At 42.3% G+C, this 24,398-nt stretch overlaps 1 long non-coding RNA gene across 1 annotated transcript; it reads right to left on the bottom strand.

The window, feature by feature from the left end:
• Positions 1–201: 201 nt before the first annotated feature.
• LOC117513392 lies at positions 202–24,398 on the bottom strand. Its single transcript, XR_004561606.1, has 4 exons — positions 24,370–24,398; positions 1,795–1,807; positions 680–684; positions 202–262 (listed from the first exon to the last, which is right to left on the bottom strand). It is a non-coding gene; the product is annotated as an uncharacterized LOC117513392 (long non-coding RNA).

Here is a 24,398-nt window from a genome sequence, read left to right as displayed (position 1 = left end):
AGTTAATTGCTTTACATAATAGCAGGTCTTTATTATTTTGGTTTATTTCCAACAGGTTTTAGTTGTGAACACCTGGGGGCAGTAGTGGGCACAGGTAAAAGGAGAATAAATAATTAAGTTCTGTTCTAACCCTAACCCTTGCTTATGTGGATAAAAAAACAAATAATGTAATTTTCACCGTCTGTAAGAATACTTGAATGTAGCAATGTAAGGTGTAGTGTCAACAGCTTACCTGATTGCTTAGAGTGTGGTGTGTGCTTTGCTTGTGCCTCTGCTGCTTGCTGCTCTTGGCATAAACAAACACGTAGGAGGACATGTAACTGATATAACTGGGCACATACATGTACATACAGGAGTAGGCAGATAGATGATTTGGATTTCATTTAATTCACCAAAACCTTACCTTCTTCTTTGTCTTTCGGGCTGTTCCCGTTAGGGGCGCCACAGCAGATCAATCGTTTCCATCTCACCCTGTCCTCTGGTATCTTCCTCTGTCACACCACCACCTGCATGTCCTCTCTCAGCACATCCATGAACCTCCTCTTTGGTCTCCCTCTTCTCCTCCTGCCTGGTGGCTCCATCCTCAGCATCCTTCTCCCTATATACCCTGGGTCCCTCCTCTGCACATGTCCAAACTATCTCAATCTCGCCTCTCTGACTTTGTCTCCAACCGTCCCACCTGAGCTGTCCCTCTGATATGTTCATTCCTAATCTTGTCCATTCTTGTCACTCCCAAAGAGAATCTCACATCTTCAGCTCTGCCACCCTCCAGCTCTGCCTCCTGTCTTTTTGTTAGTGCCACCGTCTCTAAACCATACAACATAGCTGGTCTCACTACTGTTTTGTAAACTTTCTTCTCACTCTTGCTGATATTCTTCGGTCACACATCCCTCCTGCCACCTTTCTCCACCCACTCCACCCTGCCTGCAACTCTCTTCTTCACCTCTCTACCACACTCTCCATTACTTGAACAGTTGACCCCAAATATTTAAACTCATCTACTTTCACCACTTCTACTCCTGTAACTGCACTATTCCACTGGGCTCCTCTCATTCACACACATATACTCAGTCTTGCTTCTACTGACTTTCATTCCCCTTCTCTCCAAAGCATATCTCCACCTCTGTAGACTAGACTCAACCTGCTCTCTACTCTCACTACAGATCACAATGTCATCTGCAAACATCATAGTCCATGGGGACTCCTGTCTGATCTCATCCATCAACCTGTCCATCACCATTGCAAACAAGAAAGGACTCAGAGCTCACAATATGCCTTTTCCTTTGCTTTTGCCACTTCTCTTTTCACCTTACGCCACATCTCCTTGTACTCCTGTCTACTTTCTTCATCTCTCCGACTATCCCAAAACTTTTTCGCCAACCTCTTTCTCCTTATGCTTTCCTGGACCTCTTCATTCCACCACCAAGTCTCCTTGTCTTCCTTCCACTGTCAAGATGTCATACCCAGTACTGCCCTAGCTGTCTCCCTCACCACATCTGCAGTACTTTTCCAGTTGTCCAAAACTGCTTCCCCTCCAACCAGTGCTTCTTTCACCTGCTCGCTAAATTTCACACAACAGTCTTCCTCCTTCAGCTTCCACCATCTGATCCTTTGTTGAGCTCTCACTCTCTTCTTCTTCTTTACCTCTAAAGTCATCCTACAAACAACCATCCTATGCTGTCTAGTGACACTCTCTCCTGCTACCACCTTACAGTCTCTGATTTCTTTTAGCTTGCATCTCCTATAAAGAATGTAGTCCACCTGTGTGCACCTTCCTCCACTCTTATATGTTACCCTGTGCTCCTCCCTTTTCTTAAAGTAGGTATTCACCACAGCCATTTCCATCCTGTTTGCAAAATCAACTACCATCTGTCCTTCCCCATTCCTATCCTTGATACCATATCTACCCATTACTTCCTCATCACCTCTGTTCCCTTCACCAACATGCCCATTGAAGTCTGCTCCTATCACCACTCTTTCATGCTTGGGCACACTCTCCACCACCTCATCTAACACACTCCAGAAATCTTCTTTCTCCTTCATCTCACAACCTACCTGTGGGACATATGCACTGATGATATTCATCATCACCCCTTCAATTTCCAACTTCACACTCATCACCCTGTCAGACACTCGCTTAACCTCCAACACACTTTTAACACACTCTTCCTTTAAAATGACCCCAACACCATTTCTCTTCCTGTACTCACCATGGTACAACAACTTGTACCCACCGCCGATGCTCCTGTTCTTACTTCCCTTCCACTTGGTCTCTTGCACACACAATATGTCTACCTTTCTCCTCTTCATCATATCAGCCAGCTCTCTCCCTTTACCAGTCATACTACCAACATTCAAAGTCCCCACTCTCATTTCCACCCTTCTAGTTTTCTTCTTCTCCCACTGTTCATGGCAGCGTTTTCCTCCTCTTCTTCGTCATCTTCGCCCAGCAGTAGCCCAATTTCCACCGGCACCCTGTTGGGCAATAGCACCGGTGGCGGACGTTGTTAACCCGGGCCGCGACCAATCCGGTATGGGAATTCGATTCTGAGTCTGCATAGTTGGGTTGGCTTGTTTTACGCTGGATGCCCTTCCTGACGCAACCCTCATTTATCTGGGCTTGAGACCGGCACTCAGAATGTACTGGCTGCACACCCCAAGTAGCTGAGTTACCAAAACCTTACCTAATCTTCCATTTGTATTTGGTATTTTTCTTTGCTGCTGTTATGAGTCCTGGCTGATTTTCAATGACTTGAACTCAGTACAGGACAACTGAAAGTTTAGTCTGACTTGAAGCTCAGCCTTCACATTGCAACAGAGTGTCTGTTTGTTTTATCAGTCCAAGCATCCTCCATGTGACTGAACACACGTTCTGCATAGGCATTGCTCACTGGTATTGAAAAAATGAAAGCAATCCATTTTAACAGCTCTGGGGTGTCTTTTGCTTTAGTGAAAAAATGGGCCCATTTTCTGTCTGGGGTTAGGTCTGTTGGGAGGGTGTGAAACACTTCATTTAGGATGCTCACATCACTGTACAGACGGTCTTCATCCAGATCCAGGGCATCAAAAGTTCAAATTCAGACCACTGGGGTGCTTCTTTTAGGCTCAGACAGCCAATGTTTGCAAGCATCTCATCATTGAAGTCAAATCTATCCTCAAGGTACAGCACTGCTCTCTCAAAAAATCGGTCTACCAGGCTTCTGAATTGTTCCTGCTGATTGGGTAAAAGGTTCCTCAGTGTCTGCTTCGCTTTGCTCCCATAGAACTTGTGCGCCTGGAGATAAGCTGACTCCGCAAGCGGTTCATCACCGTATAAACATCGACAAGAGTAGCACTGTCACTCTCAAGCACTCTAATAGAGGCATCAAACTCTTGCATCACATTGTGCATGAATGCCAGGACACATTCACCCAAAGTACAGTCCACATCTTCTGTGTCAGCTGCACCACACACAAATGTCCAGTCCTCCTTTCCTTGTGACACAAAGTAAGACTTCAAAGCTGGCCAACACTCAAGAATTCTCTGGATTGCTGGTAACAAAGACAGCCACCATGTGGGAACATGCCTGAGAATCTCCTTGTATGCTGTATTTGTAAATTCACAGAACTCCTTGAGCACTTCCACGTTTTTAGCAGAGCAAATGAATTCACTGTAGACCTTCAGCACAAAAGCCTCCACGTCACACCCAGCTGCACTGAAGACACGATTTGCTGTTTTCACAGTGTTGTGTATCATGTGGCACTTCCAATTGCCCTTCATAATCCGTGGGTTTGCCCCTTTCAGTTTTTGGTAGACTGAATTGTGCCTGCTGTAGTTAAGAGATGCATTATCCGCACCATAGGCACTGATTTTGGTTTAAGACAGCCCGTTATTCTCAGTAATGGACGCAATTTGCTTGAATATTGTGTCACTAGACTCATCAGAATCCTCGCACGAAATCCAGCAATCCATGTTCACTCCTCAGATGGCCTAAAATACGAAAGGTGTAAGGAAACCCCTTCGTGTGACCAGAATTGGATGCATCAGAAACAGATGCTGAAATACTGGGCTTTGTCAAGCTCTGCTGACAAACGTTGTTGACTAAATGCTGCCAACACTTTTCAACTAAAGCCTCGGTTTTTGTTCGACCACAGGACATCTTTGTTGCAATCTCACTGAAACTGAATATTTTGCAGTCAACTTGTTTCCACAGTCAGTGGAGAGATATACTGTGACCATGAACGTACACTGTGATAAGTGCTTGTTAGTTCAGCCACCGTAACTTTGTCCTGTGAGGAATTTTGTGACCATAAAGGACGAAATTGCCTTGGTTTGACGTGAGCTCTGGATGTTTTTGTTTTTTAGACTGGCGTGGTAATCTAATGCGGTTTTACCTTCAGTTCAGGAGAATTTTCACTGGGCACAGGGAGCAGCTAGCATAAAATGTACGCCTGGACATGGTTTTACCACATAGCATATTTCTCCTGTTTTAAACACTCATTGTTAAAGCATGTCGACCTTTTACATTTTTTTCTTTTACTGGCCTGTCACTGCCATCGCCTCCTGTAGCACCCTCGTCATCGGTTCTCTCCACCCATTTCCACGTTAAAACTTCACTGGTAAAGTATGAGGGTCACAAGGATTCCAGTCAATATCAGCAGATTCTTGAGAACAATGTAATAGAGATGAATTTTATCATGTCATTGTTTGTAAGTTGCATTGTATTGTGTGCAGTGGTGGGCACAGTTCTGCTCATCCACTAACCGCTAATTATCGAAGATAATGTTTTCATTATCGGGTTAGCTTTTCAGATAACTTTTGAAAAATCATCATTGGACCAATTATCTTCCAATAAGTTTTGGTCCAATATTTTTAGACCGCTAACATTTTTGCAGATGTAGTTTTTTGTAGTAGATGCACAGTTCTATCCTCTACAAACAAAGAAGAGAATAAACTGCTCTATCCTCTACAGACAAAGGAGAATGGGTCATAGAAAGGAAAAAACCTCATTTCTTTCGACCCCATACTAATATGCTGGCAATAGCACCCAAGTCATCCAGAGGGCATAGAGTTTTAAGTTATGGTTAGAATTTTAACCAACAACTAATTTGGACAAGTTATTTAATTAACGTCACGTCTAAGTTTATAAAGTGAAAATATCAGATATATGTTTTTAGTTTTAAAGTAATGCACTAATTTTGAAAGTTTAGTGTGGACATGGTGTGTGCGCAGTGCATTATGGGTAAAAATTCACAACAGGAGAAATGCATTGAGACGCTCTGATCAGGCTCCACACGGAAAACAGCATTAAACTCTCTGTATATTTGCCTAAAACTCTCGTGAATATATTCTCTGGGTTTATAGATGTTGTTATTGTGTTTGTTTCATGTAAAAATGCCAGAAGAAGCCCACGTTGCTTTTCCAAAATCCGAAATTGTGATTCAGGCCGTGTGATATAACCGGCGTCAAAATACATAGAACACTGCCATCTACAGGTGACCAGTTATATCACAGTGTTTTCGACCGCAGGATTTTAAACTTATCTGTAGGTTTCCAAAACCTGAGAGACCACACACATGGAGATAAAAACAAATCATAGATCTGACAGGTTTAGTTGTACAGTGTGTGTCAGCCACATGGTAAAAACAACACACAAACAGATTTCACACACGAACATTCCCAGGTCAACACCTCATTTTCTGATTGGCTGCATGTCACATTTAGCTCCTCACATCCTACTTAACACACCGCACACGACAGGAATATCTGATAAGATTATATTTAGCGTCATCACGATTGTCGGGGCGTCCTTAAGATTGTCGGAAGGGGAAGATCGGGTCCGATATCGGCCTAATTATCTTGCCATGTGAACCAGGCTTGATGTTATGACACCTCACGGAGTGACTGATTGATGCATTATAACACCGCACCGAACATTTTCACTATTATTGATTTCTTTGTGCGACTGACATCATTATTCAAACATTCAAACCGCGATTCATATCACCACACAATCGAACACACGAGAAAGTTTTTGACAGTTCTTGTTATTGAAAGAAACCTTGTCTCCCTAACCAGAAAGAGTTGTGATGTCATCACGCGTGCGCTTAGGCGCTGTCTAGTGGGATCTTGAAAAAATTTTTTTTATACAAATGAAACAAATTACATATTTTACAAAAGCATATTATTTGTAAACCACAACATGTTACATTGATTCACTTGTGTTGGTTTTTACATAGAATGAATGAATGAATCAACCAATAGTATGAGTGGAAGCTTAGTTACCCATAATCCCCTTTGGGAATCTGTGTGTTAATGTTCAAATCTTCAGAATTAGTACATTATTTTAAAATGAACAGATATGTGTTATGTCACTTTGTACATTTTAAGAGTTTAATGTAGTTATTCTATCAGGAATAATTTCGTTTTTAAAGCAAAACCATAATTCAAACCTGCTTTCCATTTCAAGACCTCCAGCCTCATTGCTGGACCACTGTTGTCCTCTCAGGGTAAATGGATGCTTTCCTACAGCAGGGGGCAGAGTGCACAAAGGACAGAAGCGCTGGCTCACTGGCTGTTTGGGTTTGTGATCGCTGTTTGTTCTATCAGAAGCTTTGGCGGTGTTAACTCAAAATCAGCTTTTAGTAGCTGAGAGTGTATAGGAGGCAAACTTTACAGTTTATTGGCTATCGGTTTACCTGTAGCTTCTGATAAGTTTTTACGCAGTTTATCGGTTTAGCGTTAAAAAAGATAACTTTTCAGTTAGCTGATTACCAGTTATCGAAGCTAACTTTTTGGTTTAGCTGTGCCCACCACTGATTGTATGTAAGTTGTCATCATGAATTTTCAGAGGAATTTGTGACGTTCATGAGACTTACGGATGTTGTATTGATTTACAGAATTTGATAGTATCTCACTAGGCATGCTGACGAAACTTGTAACATCAACAAAAAGCACAACCTGTTTATTTGATCCTGTACCAACAAAACTGTTTAAGGACCTGTGGTCCACTCTTGGGCCGACTGTGGTGGAAATTATTAATCTTTCTTTAACTTCTGGATCTGTTCCTAAATGTTTCAAATCTGCAATGATTAAACCATTACTTAAGAAACCTAATCTTGACCCTAGTGTATTGAAAAACTATCGGCCAATATCAAATCTATCATTTTGCTCGAAAATTCTGGAAAAAATGGTGTCACGGCAGCTCGCAGACTATCTTACTGAGAATAATCTCTTTGAGCCACTGCAGTCTGCTTTTAGAAAATATCATTCCACAGAGTGGTGAATGATCTTCTGCTTACAACGGATTCAGACCTACGGTTCTGGTGTTGTTAGATCCCAGTGCTGCGTTTGATACCGTGGATCATCATATTCTACTTGATAGGTTGAAGCATTACTTTGGGATTACTGGATGTACCCTTGCATGGTTGACATCATACCTGACCAGTCGTTCTCAGTGTTTTGTACGATAAACACTAGTTCTAACCTTAGTGACATGAAATTTGGGGTTCCACAGGATCTGGTCTTGGCCGCCCTGCCCTTTTCTCTGTATATAGAGCCCCTTGTGCATATACTACAGCGTTTTGGGATTGTCATTCACTGCTATGCTGATGATAGTCAATTGTACATGCCGATAACTGCTGGTAATTTTAATTCAATAAAATCTCTAGAGGATTGCCTTGCATCAGTGAGAGGCTGGATGTTTAGTAACTTCCTACTTTTAAATTCTAATAAGACTGAAATGATGGTTCTTGGTCCAGCAAGATATTGGCACCAATTTGATCAGCTAGTGCTTGGCCTAGGTCCGTGTGTCATACAGACAAGGTGAGGAACCTTGGGGTGATTTTTGATCCTGTATTGTCCTTTGGCCTTCACATTAGGGATATTACAAGGAGTGCCTTCTTCCATCTGCGAAATATAGTGAGAATTCATCCCATCTTGTCTATGACTGATGCTGAGACCGATACATGCTTTTGTTTCTTCCACATTGGACTACTGCAATGTCCTATTTTCAGCATTACCACAGTCGAGCATTGGGGGTCTCCAGTTGGTTCAGAATGCTGCTGCCAGACTTTTGACACAAAGCAGAAAGTTTGACCACATTACCCCTATTCTTGCATCTCTTCATTGGTTATGTATCTCTGTAAGATGAGATTTTATGGTCCTGCTGTTTAGCCTATAAATTGTTCATTGAATGGTACTGACTTACAACCCAATTCCATGAAATTGGGACGTTGTGTAAAATGTAAATGTAGCAAGGTGAAGTCCGGATTGAAAAGATGTTCTCGCTAGCTTGGCTAAAGTGGAATTCCCCTTTGGCTGACCTGTTAGAGTTCTGGTCTTTAGTTCAAGCAGTCCGGGGTTCGATCCCACTGCCGTCCCGACCACAAAGGCCCTCCGTCCATATAAATAAAAACAGAATACAATGATTTACAAATCCTCTTCAACCTATATTCAGTTGAATCCACCACAAAGACAAGATATTTAATGTTCAAACTGATAAAGTTTATTGTTTTTGTGCAAATATTTCCTAATTTTGAAATGGATGCCTGCAACACGTTTCAAAAAAGCTGGGACAGTGGTATGTTTCCCACTGTGTTACATCACCTTTCCTTCTAACAACACAATAAGTGTTTGGGAACTGAGGACACTAATTGTTGAAGCTTTGTAGGTGGAATTCTTTCCCATTCTTGCTTGATGTACAACTTCAGTTGTTCAACAGTCCAGGGTCTCCACTGTTGTATTTTGCGCTTCATAATGCGCCACACATTTTCAATGGGCGACAGGTCTGGACTGCAGGCAGGCCAGTCTAGTACCCGCACTCTTTTACTACGAAGCCACGCTGTTGTAACACGTGCAGAATGTGGCTCGACATTGTCTTGCTGAAATAAGCAGGGACGTCCCTGAAAAAGACGTTGCTTGGATGACAGCATGTGTTGCTCCAAAACCTGGATGTACCGTTCAGCATTCATGGTGCCATCACAGATGTGTAAGTTGCCCATGCCATGGGCACTAACACACCCCCATACCATCACAGATGCTGGCTTTTGAACTTTGTGCTGGTAACAATCTGGATGGTCTTTTTCCTCTTTTGTCCGGAGGACACGACATCCATGATTTCCAAAAACAATTTGAAACATGGACTCATCAGACCACAGCACACTTTTCCACTTTGCGTCTGTCCATTTCAAATGAGCTCAGGCCCAGAGAAGGTGGCTGCGTTTCTGGATGTTGTTGATGTATGGCTTTTGCTTTGCATGGTAGAGTTTTAACTTGCACTTGTTGATGTAGCGACGAACTGTGTTAACTGACAATGGTTTTCTGAAGTGTTCCTGAGCCCACGCAGTAAAATTCTTTACACAATGATGTTGGTTTTTAATGCAGTGCTGGCTGAGGGATGGAAGGTCACAGGCATTCAATGTTGGTTTTTGTTCTTGCCGCTTATGTGTAGAAAGTTCTCCTGATTCGCTGAATCTTCCGATTATATTATGGACTGTAGATGATGGAATCCCTAAATTCCTTGCAATTGAATGTTGAGAAATGTTGCGAAATGTTGCTCTTAAACTGTTGGACTATTTTTTCATGCAGTTGTTCACAAAGTGGTGATCCTCGCCCCATCTTTCTTGTGAACGGCTGCGACTTTTGGAGATGCTCCTTTTATACCCAATCATGACACTCACCTGTTTCCAAACAGGTGTTCTTTGAGCATTCATCAACTTTCCCAGTCTTTTGTTGCCCTGTCCCAGCTTTTTGAAATGTTTTGCAGGCATCCATTTCAAAATGAGCAAATATTTGCTCAAAAACAAAGTTTATCAGTTTGAACATTAAATATCTTGTCTTTGTGGTGTATTCAATTAAATATAGGTTGAAGAGGATTTGCATATTGTTGTATTCTGTTTTTATTTACATTTTAAACAACGTCCCAACTTCATTGGAATTGGGGTTGTATTTGGCCAATTTAATTACACCCTATGTACTGGCCCGGGGTTTGCGTTCACGGGATGCAGGACTGCTCTGTGTTCCTAGGGTGAAGAAAATGTCTGTGGGCCAAAGGGGTTTCTCTCATCATGCCCCTGTGCTGTGGAATGATCTCCCAGCGTCAATTAGACAGTCGGACTCTGAGGATACTTTTAAGACATAAGACATCTATTCACTCTGTCCTATGGTTACAATATTGTTCTCCTTTTAATTTTTACTCTTTGTGCTTTTGCATTTTTTTTTTAACTGCTTTTGAACTGTTTTGTCTAAGGCGCCTTGAGGCGACGCTGGTGCCCTATAAATTGAAATTGATAAATGCCTGCACTGAAAACAGAGTAGCTAAGGCAGTGCTGGGGTCTTCCAGGAGCAAACATCACATGCACCCTTGCAACAGAAGCGCCCCATCTTAGGGCTGAGCTGTTTTTATTCCTGCCATCAACTGCACCCAGACGGGCAGTCTTGCCCTGCTATTGTGCATCAGTGGGACTATGTGATTGGCTGCAAACTGGTGCGTCTGTGTCGTAAGCGGGTGATGTGATGTTGTTGTTTGTTCAAGCAGCATGTGTCATATCAAAATTTTGTGACAAACTTGTTTGTGTCAGCGTAATAACCAATAAAGAAACATTCTATCAGGTGCCCTCCTGTTTGTCCCAGACAGATATGAAGCACTTGTTTTTAATCAGTTCCACGCAAAGCAGCTAGGTTAAATCCAGCTTGTAACATTAAGTAATTTGAGGACATTTGGGTGTGCGTCATGGAACATTCTGACAAACCCTTGCCAACTGCTACTATGTAGTAAGTAAAGTGTCATACTTGCTAACTGACCAGAGTACCAGGTGAACTGTGAAAATAAGAGCTCCAGTGAGTGGGTCATGATCTAATATATAAGGACATTTGTATACATATAGTCTGAGACAGCAGAGGAGCAAACGTAAGATAAAATTAGAGTATTCTGTCAGTGAGCTCCTCTATTTCTCAAAGACTTATACAGTCTGATGGAGTTACATTTACATAATTTCAGTTAAAATTTCACCTGATTCATATTCAGGGTATATGTTAATTAACTATTTGGATTGTAATTAATATGGTTTCAGCGGAGCAGTGAGTGTGTATTTGTGCACTATAGTAACGCATTCAGGTGGTCTGCAGTACTTTGTCACGCTTTCTGTAGTTGTTTAATCACTGTGGCGGTGTTGCCTTTCTTTTTTATTTGGTCCACGTCAGCCTCCACGAGGACTTCCTCCTCCTGCCGTGGAGAAGCACGCCACTCTGGTTGCCATGGTGCATCGGTGAATCTGTTATCAATGGCGGGGTCTGTTTGAGCAATCCGTGTGCGCGCACCGATCCAGGATTGGTGTCTCCTGCCTCGTAGTATCCGTGTCTGCTCATCCATGCCTGGTCTCTGTGGAACGGACTGAGCCTGGCAGGCTCCACTGAGTCACTTTGAGCAGGTGGGATGAGTTCATAGGTAAAATCACCTGCTGGAGTCAGTGGCTGCAAAGAAAACCTGCACCCTCTCTGCCCTTTCTGGAATAGTTTGGATACCACTGCCATATACGGTTAATTGAGGCAGTTTCTGAATGCAGATTATCACCATTGTGCCCAAGCGTGTACTTTAGAACACGTGAGATTTATCTACAGGTGATATTTTGCGTTGCCTGTGCTGCTCCACAGCCTGTCCAGTGGATTTTGATTTTATTTTTTTTTAGCACTGTTGTTGTGCGTTACCTGTGCTGCTCCACAGCCTGTCCAGTGGATTTTTATTTTTATTTTATTTTTTAGCACTGTTGTTGTGTGTTACCTGTGCTGCTCCACAGCCTGTCTAGTGGATTTTTATTTTATTTTTTAGCACTGTTGTTGTGCGTTACCTGTGCTGCTCCACAGCCTATCTAGTGTCGGATTCCCTGTTTGGGAATCCGCTAGCTTAGCGTAGCTACTAGCTCTTACCCGTTTTAGCATGGCGGCTTCTCCTGTCTCTCCCGTACTTTTCTGCTCTGGGTGTGAAATGTTTAGTTATTCCTCGGCCTCTTTTAGCAGTAACGGTACTTGTAATAAGTGCAGCTTATTCGTAGCTTTGGAGGCCAGGCTGGGCGAATTGGAGGCTCGGCTCCGCACCGTGGAAAATTCTACAGCTAGCCAGGCCCCTGTAGTCGGTGCGGACCAAGGTAGCTTAGCCGCCGTTAGTTCCCCCCTGGCAGACCCCGTGCAGTCGGGAAGGCAGGCTGACTGGGTGACTGTGAGGAGGAAGCGTAGCCCTAAACAGAAGCCCCGTGTACACCGTCAACCCGTTCACATCTCTAACCGTTTTTCCCCACTCGACGATACACTCGCCGAGGATCAAACTCTGGTTATTGGCGACTCTGTTTTGAGAAATGTGAAGTTAGCGACACCAGCAACCATTGTCAATTGTCTTCCGGGGGCCAGAGCAGGCGACATCGAAGGACATTTGAAATTGCTGGCTAAGGCTAAGCGTAAATTTGGTAAGATTGTAATTCACGTCGGCAGTAATGACACTCGGTTACGCCAATCGGAGGTCACTAAAATTAACATTGAATCGGTGTGTAACTTTGCAAAAACAATGTCGGACTCTGTTTTCTTCTCTGGGCCCCTCCCCAATCAGACCGGGAGTGACATGTTTAGCCGCATGTTCTCCTTGAATTGCTGGCTGTCTGAGTGGTGTCCAAAAAATGAGGTGGGCTTCATTGATAATTGGCAAAGCTTCTGGGGAAACCTGGTCTTGTTAGGAGAGACGGCATCCATCCCACTTTAGAGGGAGCAGCTCTCATTTCTAGAAATCTGGCCAATTTTTTTGGGATCCTCCAAACTGTGACTGTCTAGCGTTGGGACCAGGAGGCAGAGCTGTGGTCTTATACACCTCTCTGCAGCTTCTCTCCCCCTGCCATCCCCTTATTACCCCATCCCCGTAGAGACGGTGCCTGCTCCCAGAGCACCAATAACTAGCAAAAATCTATTTAAGCATAAAAATTCAAAAAGAAAAAATAATATAGCACCTTCAATTGCACCACAGACTAAAACAGTTAAATGTGGTCTATTAAACATTAGGTCTCTTTCTTCTAAGTCCCTGTTGGTAAATGATATAATAATTGATCAACGTATTGATTTATTCTGCCTAACAGAAACCTGGTTACAGCAGGATGAATATGTTAGTTTAAATGAGTCAACACCCCCGAGTCACACTAACTGTCAGAATGCTCGTAGCACGGGCCGAGGCGGAGGATTAGCAGCAATCTTCCATTCCAGCTTATTAATTAATCAAAAACCTAGACAGAGCTTTAATTCATTTGAAAGCTTGTCTCTTAGTCTTGTCCATCCAAATTGGAAGTCCCAAAAAACAGTTTTATTTGTTATTATCTATCGTCCACCTGGTCGTTACTGTGAGTTTCTCTGTGAATTTTCAGACCTTTTGTCTGACTTAGTGCTTAGCTCAGATAAGATAATTATAGTGGGCGATTTTAACATCCACACAGATGCTGAGAATGACAGCCTCAACACTGCATTTAATCTATTATTAGACTCTATCGGCTTTGCTCAAAAAGTAAATGAGTCCACCCACCACTTTAATCATATTTTAGATCTTGTTCTGACTTATGGTATGGAAATAGAAGACTTAACAGTATTCCCTGAAAACTCCCTTTTGTCTGATCATTTTTTAATAACATTTACATTTACCCTGATGGACTACCCTGCAGTGGGGAATAAGTTTCATTACACTAGAAGTCTTTCAGAAAGCGCTGTAACTAGGTTTAAGGATATGATTCCTTCTTTATGTTCTCTAATGTCATATACCAACACAGAGCAGAGTAGCTACCTAAACTCTGTAAGGGAGTTAGAGTATCTTGTCAATAGTTTTACATCCTCATTGAAGACAACTTTGGATGCTGTAGCTCCTCTGAAAAAGAGAGCTTTAAATCAGAAGTGTCTGACTCCGTGGTATAACTCACAAACTCGTAGCTTAAAGCAGATAACCCGTAAGTTGGAGAGGAAATGGCGTCTCACTAATTTAGAAGATCTTCACTTAGCCTGGAAAAAGAGTTTGTTGCTCTATAAGAAAGCCCTCCGTAAAGCTAGGACATCTTTCTACTCATCACTAATTGAAGAAAATAAGAACAACCCCAGGTTTCTTTTCAGCACTGTAGCCAGGCTGACAAAGAGTCAGAGCTCTATTGAGCTGAGTATTCCATTAACTTTAACTAGTAATGACTTCATGACTTTCTTTGCTAACAAAATTTTGACTATTAGAGAAAAAAATTACTCATAACCATCCCAAAGATGTATCGTTATCTTTGGCTGCTTTCAGTGATGCCGGTATTTGGTTAGACTCTTTCTCTCCGATTGTTCTGAGTTATTTTCATTAGTTACTTCATCCAAACCATCAACATGCTTATTAGACCCCATTCCTGCCAGGCTGCTCAAGGAAGTCCTACCATTATTTAATGCTTCAATCTTAAATATGATCAATCTATCTTTGTTAGTTGGCTATGTACCACAGGCCTTTAAGGTGGCAGTAATTAAACCATTACTTAAAAAGCCATCACTTGACCCAGCTATCTTAGCTAATTATAGGCCAATCTCCAACCTTCCTTTTCTCTCAAAGATTCTTGAGAGGGTAGTTGTAAAACAGCTAACTGATCATCTGCAGAGGAATGGTCTATTTGAAGAGTTTCAGTCAGGTTTTAGAATTCATCATAGTACAGAAACAGCATTAGTGAAGGTTACAAATGATCTTCTTATGGCTTCGGACAGTGGACTTATCTCTGTGCTTGTTCTGTTGGACCTCAGTGCTGCTTTTGATACTGTTGACCATAAAATTTTATTACAGAGATTAGAGCATGTCATAGGTATTAAAGGCATTGCGCTGCGGTGGTTTGAATCATATTTGTCTAATAGATTACAGTTTGTTCATGTAAATGGGGAATCTTCTTCACAGACTAAAGTTAATTATGGAGTTCCACAAGGTTCTGTGCTAGGACCAATTTTATTCACTTTATACATGCTTCCCTTAGGCAGTATTATTAGACGGTATTGCTTAAATTTTCATTGTTACGCAGATGATACCCAGCTTTATCTATCCATGAAGCCAGAGGATACACACCAATTAGCTAAACTGCAGGATTGTCTTACAGACATAAAGACATGGATGACCTCTAATTTCCTGCTTTTAAACTCAGATAAACTGAAGTTATTGTACTTGGCCCCACAAATCTTAGAAGCATGGTGTCTAACCAGATCGTTACTCTGGATGGCATTTCCCTGATCTCTGGTAATACTGTGAGAAATCTTGGAGTTATTTTTGATCAGGATATGTCATTCAAAGCGCATATTAAACAAATATGTAGGACTGCCTTTTTGCATTTACGCAATATCTCTAAAATCAGAAAGGTCTTGTCTCAGAGTGATGCTGAAAAACTAATTCATGCATTTATTTCCTCTAGGCTGGACTATTGTAATTCATTATTATCAGGTTGTCCTAAAAGTTCCCTAAAAAGCCTTCAGTTGGTTCAGAATGCTGCAGCTAGAGTACTGACGGGGACTAGCAGGAGAGGGCATATCTCACCCGTGTTGGCCTCCCTTCATTGGCTTCCTGTTAATGCTAGAATAGAATTTAAAATTCTTTTTCTTACTTATAAGGTTTTGAATAATCAGGTCCCATCTTATCTTGGGGACCTCGTAGTACCATATTACCCCATTAGAGCGCTTCGCTCTCAGACTGCGGGCTTACTTGTAGTTCCTAGGGTTTGTAAGAGTAGAATGGGAGGCAGAGCCTTCAGCTTTCAGGCTCCTCTCCTGTGGAACCAGCTCCCAATTCAGATCAGGGAGACAGACACCCTCTCTACTTTTAAGATTAGGCTTAAAACTTTCCTTTTCGCTAAGGCTTATAGTTAGGGCTGGATCGGGTGACCCTGGACCATCCCTTGGTTATGTTGCTTTAGACGTAGACTGTGGGGGGGTTCCCATGATGCACTGTTTCTTTCTCTTTTTGCTCCGTATGCATCACTCTGCATTTAATCATTAGTGATCGATCTCTTTTTCCTGGTTCTTTCCCTCAGCCCCAACCAGTCTCAGCAGAAGACTGCCCCTCCCTGAGCCTGGTTCTGCTGGAGGTTTCTTCCTGTTAAAAGGGAGTTTTTCCTTCCCACTGTGGCCAAGTGCTTGCTCATAGGGGGTCGTTTTGACCGTTGGGGTTTTTCATAATTATTGTATGGCCTTGCCTTGCAATGTGGAGCGCCTTGGGCAACTGTTTGTTGTGATTTGGCGCTATATAAGAAAAAAGTTGATTGATTGATTGATTTACTGATGTGCGTACAAACAGCAGCCACTTGTTTCATGAACAGGGATTTTCTTGGACTTACATACTAAATTTTGCTTGTAAGACAACATTTAGAACCTTTTCTATGCACAGTTTAATAAATGAGGGTCTTGGTCCTTCTTTTACTGTATCTATGAGACCTGGACACCAACCAATGACCGAAGGAGACAGATGTCTTTGGTTTTAAGTCTCTTTGAAGGACCACTGGAATGACGTCAAGCAAATGGTTATTTGGTTGAGGTGCATTATTGTAGTAGCACTGTGAGGGAACACCAGAGACAACATTCTGGCATGACCTAATGTGCCGCAGTGTTCAGGACTCCAGCAAATGGAGAGGGGCAAAGTGGTGCCCACTTTTCACTAGGCTGTAGCTTGTACATGATTATTTTCAAGAGGAAGGAATTGTCTGTCTGTGTGGTTGCTCTCTATGACCCGACTGTTCCATGGTGTGGTGGATGCAGCAAGGAAGCTACCTCCCTTGTAGAGGAGGTATCTCACAGATAAGGAGCTGGCCTCTCAATATGTAGACTTGGGTTTGAATCCCACTCATGGTATCTGGACAAGTTTAACCTCTTTTAGTTCTTGTTTTTTAAGAGATACTGTTTTATTGCATGCCCTTCTATTCCTACTGTTCTATGCTGCGATGTGACACTGAAATTTCCCCATTGAGGGATGAATAAAGGCTTTTCTTATCTTATGAGTCTTCAACTACCCCTGGATGGGATGCCAACTGGGACTACCCCAGTTAGCATCCCATCCAGGGGTAGTTGTCGACTCTCATCTGCTTCACACTGACATCAACGGTCCCGAGGGTCTATGTAGACTTACTTCTACTTTCCTTTGGACAGCAGACAGTGCATCCCCTCTCGTCCCCTCTCACACACTGATTCAAAACTCTGTTCTTCTTGTCGTACACAAGATCGGCTCTGACAGCTCATCTGTCTGGTATTAAATTCTAATCCATTCAAATTCAGCAGAAACTGTATTTCCATTGTAACACATACCACTGTGACATAATTCAATGTTTGGCGACATTCGACTCACTATTTCAGGTCTCAAAGTCAACAGAGCGTTGGAGTTTGGAAACACCACACGGCCTTCACGGCCTTGGGACAGATGGTACACATTTGAGGCCTCTTGCAGACAATAATGTATTCCTTCCAACAAAACAAGAGAATGGAAATGCAGCCCCCATTTAGGAAGGAACAAACACTTCAAGAAACATCGATGGCTTAGGAACAGCCTCCCTGTTTGCCGTGAGGATTAAGTGTGCGACCCTGACATGCAAAGTTCCGCCATGAAGGCTGTAAAAGATTTAGTTGCCACACGACTAAGCACCACTTACCTCACTCACAAACCTGAACGACCCTCTGTGAGTAACAGGATGTCACCGCTACCCAAACACCAAGGCAAGCCACCGGCTGAGCAAAGTGACCTCCACTAACCCAGTGTTTTTGCCCTCACCTTCCACTTTCCCTTAGCAACCGTTGGTCAGCACTGGAGCTCAGAGATCCTGATAATGATGGGAACATTTGTGTATTGGAGAGAACAGTGTGGTTGTCAGATGGGCACAGGGGTTTTGGTTTTTCTTTTAGGGCTCTACTCCGCCTCAAGGAGCCAAGGATCACAGCTCCGAAACCCAAACAGTGTGTCCTGTGCGGTGGACTAAGAATGTGTACTGACACGATGCAATACTGAAATTTAATGCATGTAGCCGGTAAAACACAGTGGGCAGGTCCAAAGGCCATAAAAGGGACCATCACCTCCAACTTGTTACAACAATAACTCAAAACAATAAATGCCATCATCATCTTGTAACTCACCAAACCAGTCGAAGCAGACACGTCTTCCTCTGCTGTCAATATATGTGCAGTTTTAAACTTGTGTGTAGCTTGACATGAGCTTATCATTTTCTTTCATTTCCAAAACCTTGTACTATTTCTGCTTGTTATGAAAGGATTCATAAATAAACAATACACAAACAAACCAGTAAATTGTGCAGACTACAAAATCTGATGGAATAATCTGACTATAATCTGCTTTATGTTGTTTGTTTAAATCATCATCTTTATATGTTTTTGTGTCTTGAATTTCCCCCGGGGCCTCTTTTATTATTTGGCCATGAAACTTTGAACTCCATTTTGGTCATCATGTGACCAAAATTGAGGAAGTCCTATCTTACTATAGTCATGAATACCCAAATAAACATGTCTCCTCCCACTTTGTGTGACTTCTGCAAGGGATCATGTGACTTAAACTGCAACTTTCTGTCCTCTCAGCAACCTTTGGGTTTTGAAATCTATTCTTTCCAAGATTAAAGGACTCAGGGACTTCACAATGAAACAAACATGCAAATTCAGTAAAATAAGTGTTCAATATTAATGTTTCTATTACAATTTTGTAAACACAAAACAAATGCAGCATTTCCGATCACAACACCAATAGCGTCTAGACGACTCACGTTCAGGAATCTCCCAGAATATTCTGGAAATTCTGCACACAGAATGGGCACAATCACGACATTGTATGCTTTAGCATATTAGCATGTTTTTAGTGATTATCTTTTGCATATGAACTTAGTCTTCTTGCGTGTTAACTCTTGTCCTGCCGGTCGTCGATAAATGGCGAACCGCCGTGCATTACGCTCCCTGTCGGTCCTTGAAATATCGCTCCCCTGAGAAACTTACATTGTCTGCTGGTCCGCTATATTTTGTGTTTGGTGGGTACACCCAGAATCGGTGTTATAACCAATGAACACCAAGGATTATCTGAAGCCCGATCCCCATGCTTACGTCAGACGTACTCCGGTTCTAATGCTCATTTTTGATTGGTTAGACAAGTCCATTTCCCCAATATAGAGGGGGTTTTCCAACAGCGTGCGTCACAACAAAGAAAACTGACTGAATCGTGGCAGCAACTGGAGGAACTGTGGTCGATGAAGGCGGCATGCTTGACAATGTAGAACAGGAGAATAGAGAATTATTTGGGGAAGTCTTCATGACAGAAGATTCTGATGATGATTTCCTGCGAAGCAGCAGGACCTTCGTGGCCGGGACGACGGTGGGGATCGAACCCACGCGGCTCGCACAAAAGACCCGTTCCTCTACCAGGTCAGCCAAAGGGGAACTCCCCGTTAGCCAAGCTCGTGGGAACGTCTTTTCAATTGGGACCCGGGACTTTCATCCAGCTACACCTGTGTTTCGAGTCAAATGATCTTGAAAACAACGAACTGGAGCCTTCAGAACTTGAAGATGCAAACTGGATGAATGGCACTGTGGAGCCAACAATTCCGCAGCTCACAGAATCAATCAATTCAATCAATTTTATTTATATAGCGCCAAATCACAACAAACAGTTGCCCCAAGGCGCTTTATATTGTAAGGCAAGGCCATACAATAATTATGTAAAACCCCAACGGTCAAAACGACCCCCTGTGAGCAAGCACTTGGCTACAGTGGGAAGGAAAAACTCCCTTTTAACAGGAAGAAACCTCCAGCAGAACCAGGCTCAGGGAGGGGCAGTCTTCTGCTGGGACTGGTTGGGGCTGAGGGAGAGAACCAGGAAAAAGACATGCTGTGGAGGGGAGCAGAGATCAATCACTAATGATTAAATGCAGAGTGGTGCATACAGAGCAAAAAGAGAAAGAAACAGTGCATCATGGGAACCCCCCAGCAGTCTACGTCTATAGCAGCATAACTAAGGGATGGTTCAGGGTCACCTGATCCAGCCCTAACTATAAGCTTTAGCAAAAAGGAAAGTTTATACCTTCCCACAGAAGAAGGGAAGAAAATCAAGGCAACACTAGAGGAAACCTGGACTTTCATGGACTTTTTCTATTTGTTTACCATTGATTTGATCAATCTTCTGGTTGTAAAAACTAACTATTATGCCCAGGATTTTCTGTGACCAGGATAGGATTCACGATAGCATTTTCAAAATGGTAAGGCATATTCGTCTACATAAGCATGATGGTTCTCTGTTTTCACCATATCTGAACAATGACTGAATAAGAGTATAAGACAAAGTCACTACTGAATTCTACATTCTTTATTCTATCAATTTATTATGACTTTCATATGGGTCTTATGTCTTAGAGACAATGGGCTTTTTTCACTGACTTGTAATGTAGCCTGGCACAAAGAAATCACAAAGAACGTGTTGAACAGCACGAGCACCGAGTGTGCATCTTCTTCAAAGAGGAATCCACTGGAATAAAAGAACACTTCACCTGTTTTATCTAGATCCGTCATGGAACATAGCTGGAGTCACACGTCACATTCAACGCACTCGGCAAAAAAATCAGATTGGTAGTTTTGAGTATTTCTGCTACAAACCAACAAACATGTAGGAGTTTGAAAAAATGCCCAAACATTTCGCCGTCCACATTTGAATTTTAGTGGGTTTGTGCAAGCGGACAGATGGACACGCAGCATGTGACCACGATGACTTCAACCTGGCCTATCGCCAAGATTCCTTGAGTTTCCTTCCACCTTTTTCCAAAAGTCTCTGTTTGTGCTTGAACAACTTGACATCTGTAGCTCTTTTCATCTCATAAACAAAAAGCAGACCTGCTACAGCACATCACCAGGCAAAACTTTAACCGTGCACCAAGAGCTTTAGCACCAGTTTGTGAATCTAATCATTCAATAAAGGTTACTTTCTGTCTGATTCACCTTTATTATGCTCTGGCTACGACATGACACGATGACCTCGCCAAATATGGTGTCATGTCAATGTTAGAACAACTGTACCAAATCGATCTTTGACAGTTAGCTCATTTTATTAATATTATCATGGTAACAGTAAAGGTCTGCCAGTGCTGTCAACAAGAAAATATTCATTTTTTCAGATCCAGCCCAAAATCAAAGGGGTTCGTTCTAGGTCAGGCATAAACTCATGACATGCACTGTTACATTCACCACACTACTGAACCACACTGAGTCCTGGATGGCAACCGCCCAGGCAGACAAACTGGTCAATCCACACCACTCTAAAATAGCCATCCATCTGCCGCCCCCTCCTGAAACATGGGCATCCGCTTGGCTTTGTCAAGGTCCTCAACACTAAGGATCAAGCTTCATGGCCAAAAGGTTGTAGCTGATGCTTCCTCACAATGCTTGGACCCCCCAAATAACTCTTCGACACAAAGTTGTTCTACGTAGCAGTGCTCAATGATCTTCTGAAAAGATGTAGTACCAAAGACACTGAGTTGTTGCTTAAGATCACTTGTTTTATTCATCAGTTGTTCCTTAATTTTTGCCTGTAACTGCTCCCAATATCATTCGCTTTGTTTTTATTTACAAACATTTCACTTAAATCATGTAAGTTCACTTTTTGACTCCAACAAATTGTTCTTTAACATTAACCATGTGTTTCTTAACAAACATGACACAGACAGACATCTGACTGAAATGTAACCTGTAAAATATCCAACACCAGGAACAGAACTGAAACTGTCCATCAATAACTTTACTTTTCTGTGAGGACTAAAAGCCTTTTTTGAAAATGTGAGGGCAGATTCTTTTTGATAAAAAGAAGCTTCCCTGTGTTATCAGCTGTGAGCCTGTTTCTAATTTTCATCTACAATGTGTGACACTGAGCTAAACAGCCTTTCACTCTCCACAATACTGGTAACATACACAAATACATACTGTAAATATTTTTTCCCCCAAAGGTAGAACATGTAAATATTGAGAAGCACGTCGTTGTGCACACACACTGTTGTGCAGCGTCTCTGCTCCACAACGAAGCAAAACGGAGTAACTTTAACATTATTTATTTTTTTCTTTGTGGATGATGGAATAATTTCATCGCATGCACACGGAATCGTCTGTTGCCTGTGATAACTGAGACGTTAATGAGGTGCAGTGTCACAGAGGAACTTTCTTCAACAATGACAAGGAATTAAAGTATTTTCAGATATTGCTTTCCAAACTCAGGAGGCTGTATGTGGATACTTTTTCTTAAGGATGTGATGATGAATTCCACTGAAACGAACAGGTAAGACTTATTATATATATATATATATATATATATATATATATATATATATATATATATATAAAGTAACATCAGCAGGCAGGAGACTGCATTTATAGTAACACGTTAAATAGTTTAATTTCTTTCAGATGTGCAATGGTGTGCAAAATGTTCAATATCCAAATACAAAATAGAATCAAATGACATTCACATTATCTTACAGAAAAATAAAGTTGTAATCAAAATTAAATACTTAAATAATAAATACGAGGTCTCTTAGATAATAAACCAACACTTTTATTTTTTTTTTTTAACTATATGGATTTGAATGACGTGCAATTACACCAATCATGCTTGAACCCTCGTGCGCATGCGTGAGTTTTTTCACGCGTCGGTGACGTCATTTCCCTGTGGGCAGGCCTTGAGTGAGATGTGGTCCCGCCCTCTCGGCTGAATTCCTTTGTTTCACACGCTGCTCGAGACGGCGCGCGTTGCTTTATCAAAATTTTTTCTGGACCTGTGAGGAATATCCGAGTGGACACTATTCGAGAAATTAAGCTGGTTTTCTGTGAAAAGTTTAACGGCTGATGAGAGATTATGGGGTGTTTCTGTCGGTGTAAGGACTTCCCACGGAGCAGGACGTCCTGCAGCGCTTCCAGGCGCTGTCGTCGGCCTGTTTCGAGCTGAAAACATCCTAATTTAAGGCTTAATTCATCCAGGACATCGTGAGAGAACAGAGAAGATTCAGAAGAGGCCGGCATGAGGACTTTATGCGGACATTCCACTGTTTAAGGACATTTTTTTAATGAAAGATGTACGCGCAAATTCGCCGAGTCGTTTCCGTGACGACTCGGCAAATCTGTGTGCGCCGCAACAGGAAAAACACCTCCGTGTTGAAAACCATTTGTAGAATTCAGGCGGCTTTTAATGGCTTTCAACAAGTGAGTAACTGAGAAATTGTTTAACAGCTTGGGCATGTTCCAACTTGCCCGTTAAGGTTTCCAACGGAGGTGTTTTTCCTGTCGCGACCCCCCGCGGTCGGGTCCAGCCCCATGCGACTCTGCCTGCACGTTCTTTCATTACAAAATGACCGTTAACAATGGAATGTCCGAATAAACTCCTCATGCCGACTTCTTCTGAAAGTTCTCTGTTCTCTGACGACTTACTGCGTCAACAGAGCCTGAAATGTGGAAGTTTTCAACTTGAAACGGCAAGACGCTGCCGCCTCGAAGCGCAGATCGCCGTCAGGCGCCGTGGACCGTCCTTAAAGCGACACTACCAGACCAAAATCTCTCATCAGCCGTTAAAATTTTTACCGAAAACCAGATGAATTTATTGAATGGTGTCCACTCAGTTGTGCCTTAGAGTTTTGAAAAAAATTTGATCAAACAAAGCAACAGTCTCTGAGCCATTCCTAAACAATGAAAAAAATCAACGAGCGGGTGGACGACTCCTCACTCAAAGACTGCCCACAGGCGAATGACGTAACCGACAGGCGTGAAAAAAACTCTCGCAGGGTTCAAGCATGTCTGATGTAATCACACGTGATTCAAATCCATATGGTTTTTAAAAAAATAATAAGGTCGGATACTTTTCTAATAGACCTCGTACAATACTTAAAAAATCTCCAAAATGAACATAGAAATCCACAACATAACAACGTGTGTACATAGCAATGCACAAACATTGCACTGGGGACTATTGCTTTAACTTTGGCCAGCAAACCTTTGAGAGCTGAGCTACTTTTCCTTTTGCACCAAATTAATCTGAGTTGATCTGCCCTGCTGTTTAAGTTTTTCTTCGTAAGGAAGACTATCAAATGGCTTCACCAAAATCCGGTCCACAACATTCAAATTGTCTGCCATTATGTGCAGCTTGCTACCTAGCTAGCTCGCTAGCTGGGACTGGCGCGAGGCTCGTGTGAAGTTTGTCCGCCTGTGAGCGCTTTGTGACGGTGGAGGAGCTCAGCAGCACCCGCTGCTCGGTAGGAACAGAAACTGAGATAGAAGACAGAAAGAATGATAGAAGTCAGTCTCCAAACACAAGCAGCTACAAAAAAACCCCACCAGAAATAGAAGCTCGATTTGTCGCTAGTCGTTTTTAACAAAGAAAATGCCACTAAGAGGATTAGGAA

The sequence above is a fragment of the Thalassophryne amazonica genome, chromosome 7 (genome assembly GCF_902500255.1).
Source record: "Thalassophryne amazonica chromosome 7, fThaAma1.1, whole genome shotgun sequence".
NCBI lineage: Eukaryota > Metazoa > Chordata > Actinopteri > Batrachoidiformes > Batrachoididae > Thalassophryne > Thalassophryne amazonica.
The sequence above is the reverse complement of the archived record's forward strand: the minus strand, read 5'-3'. Positions and strand labels throughout refer to the sequence as shown.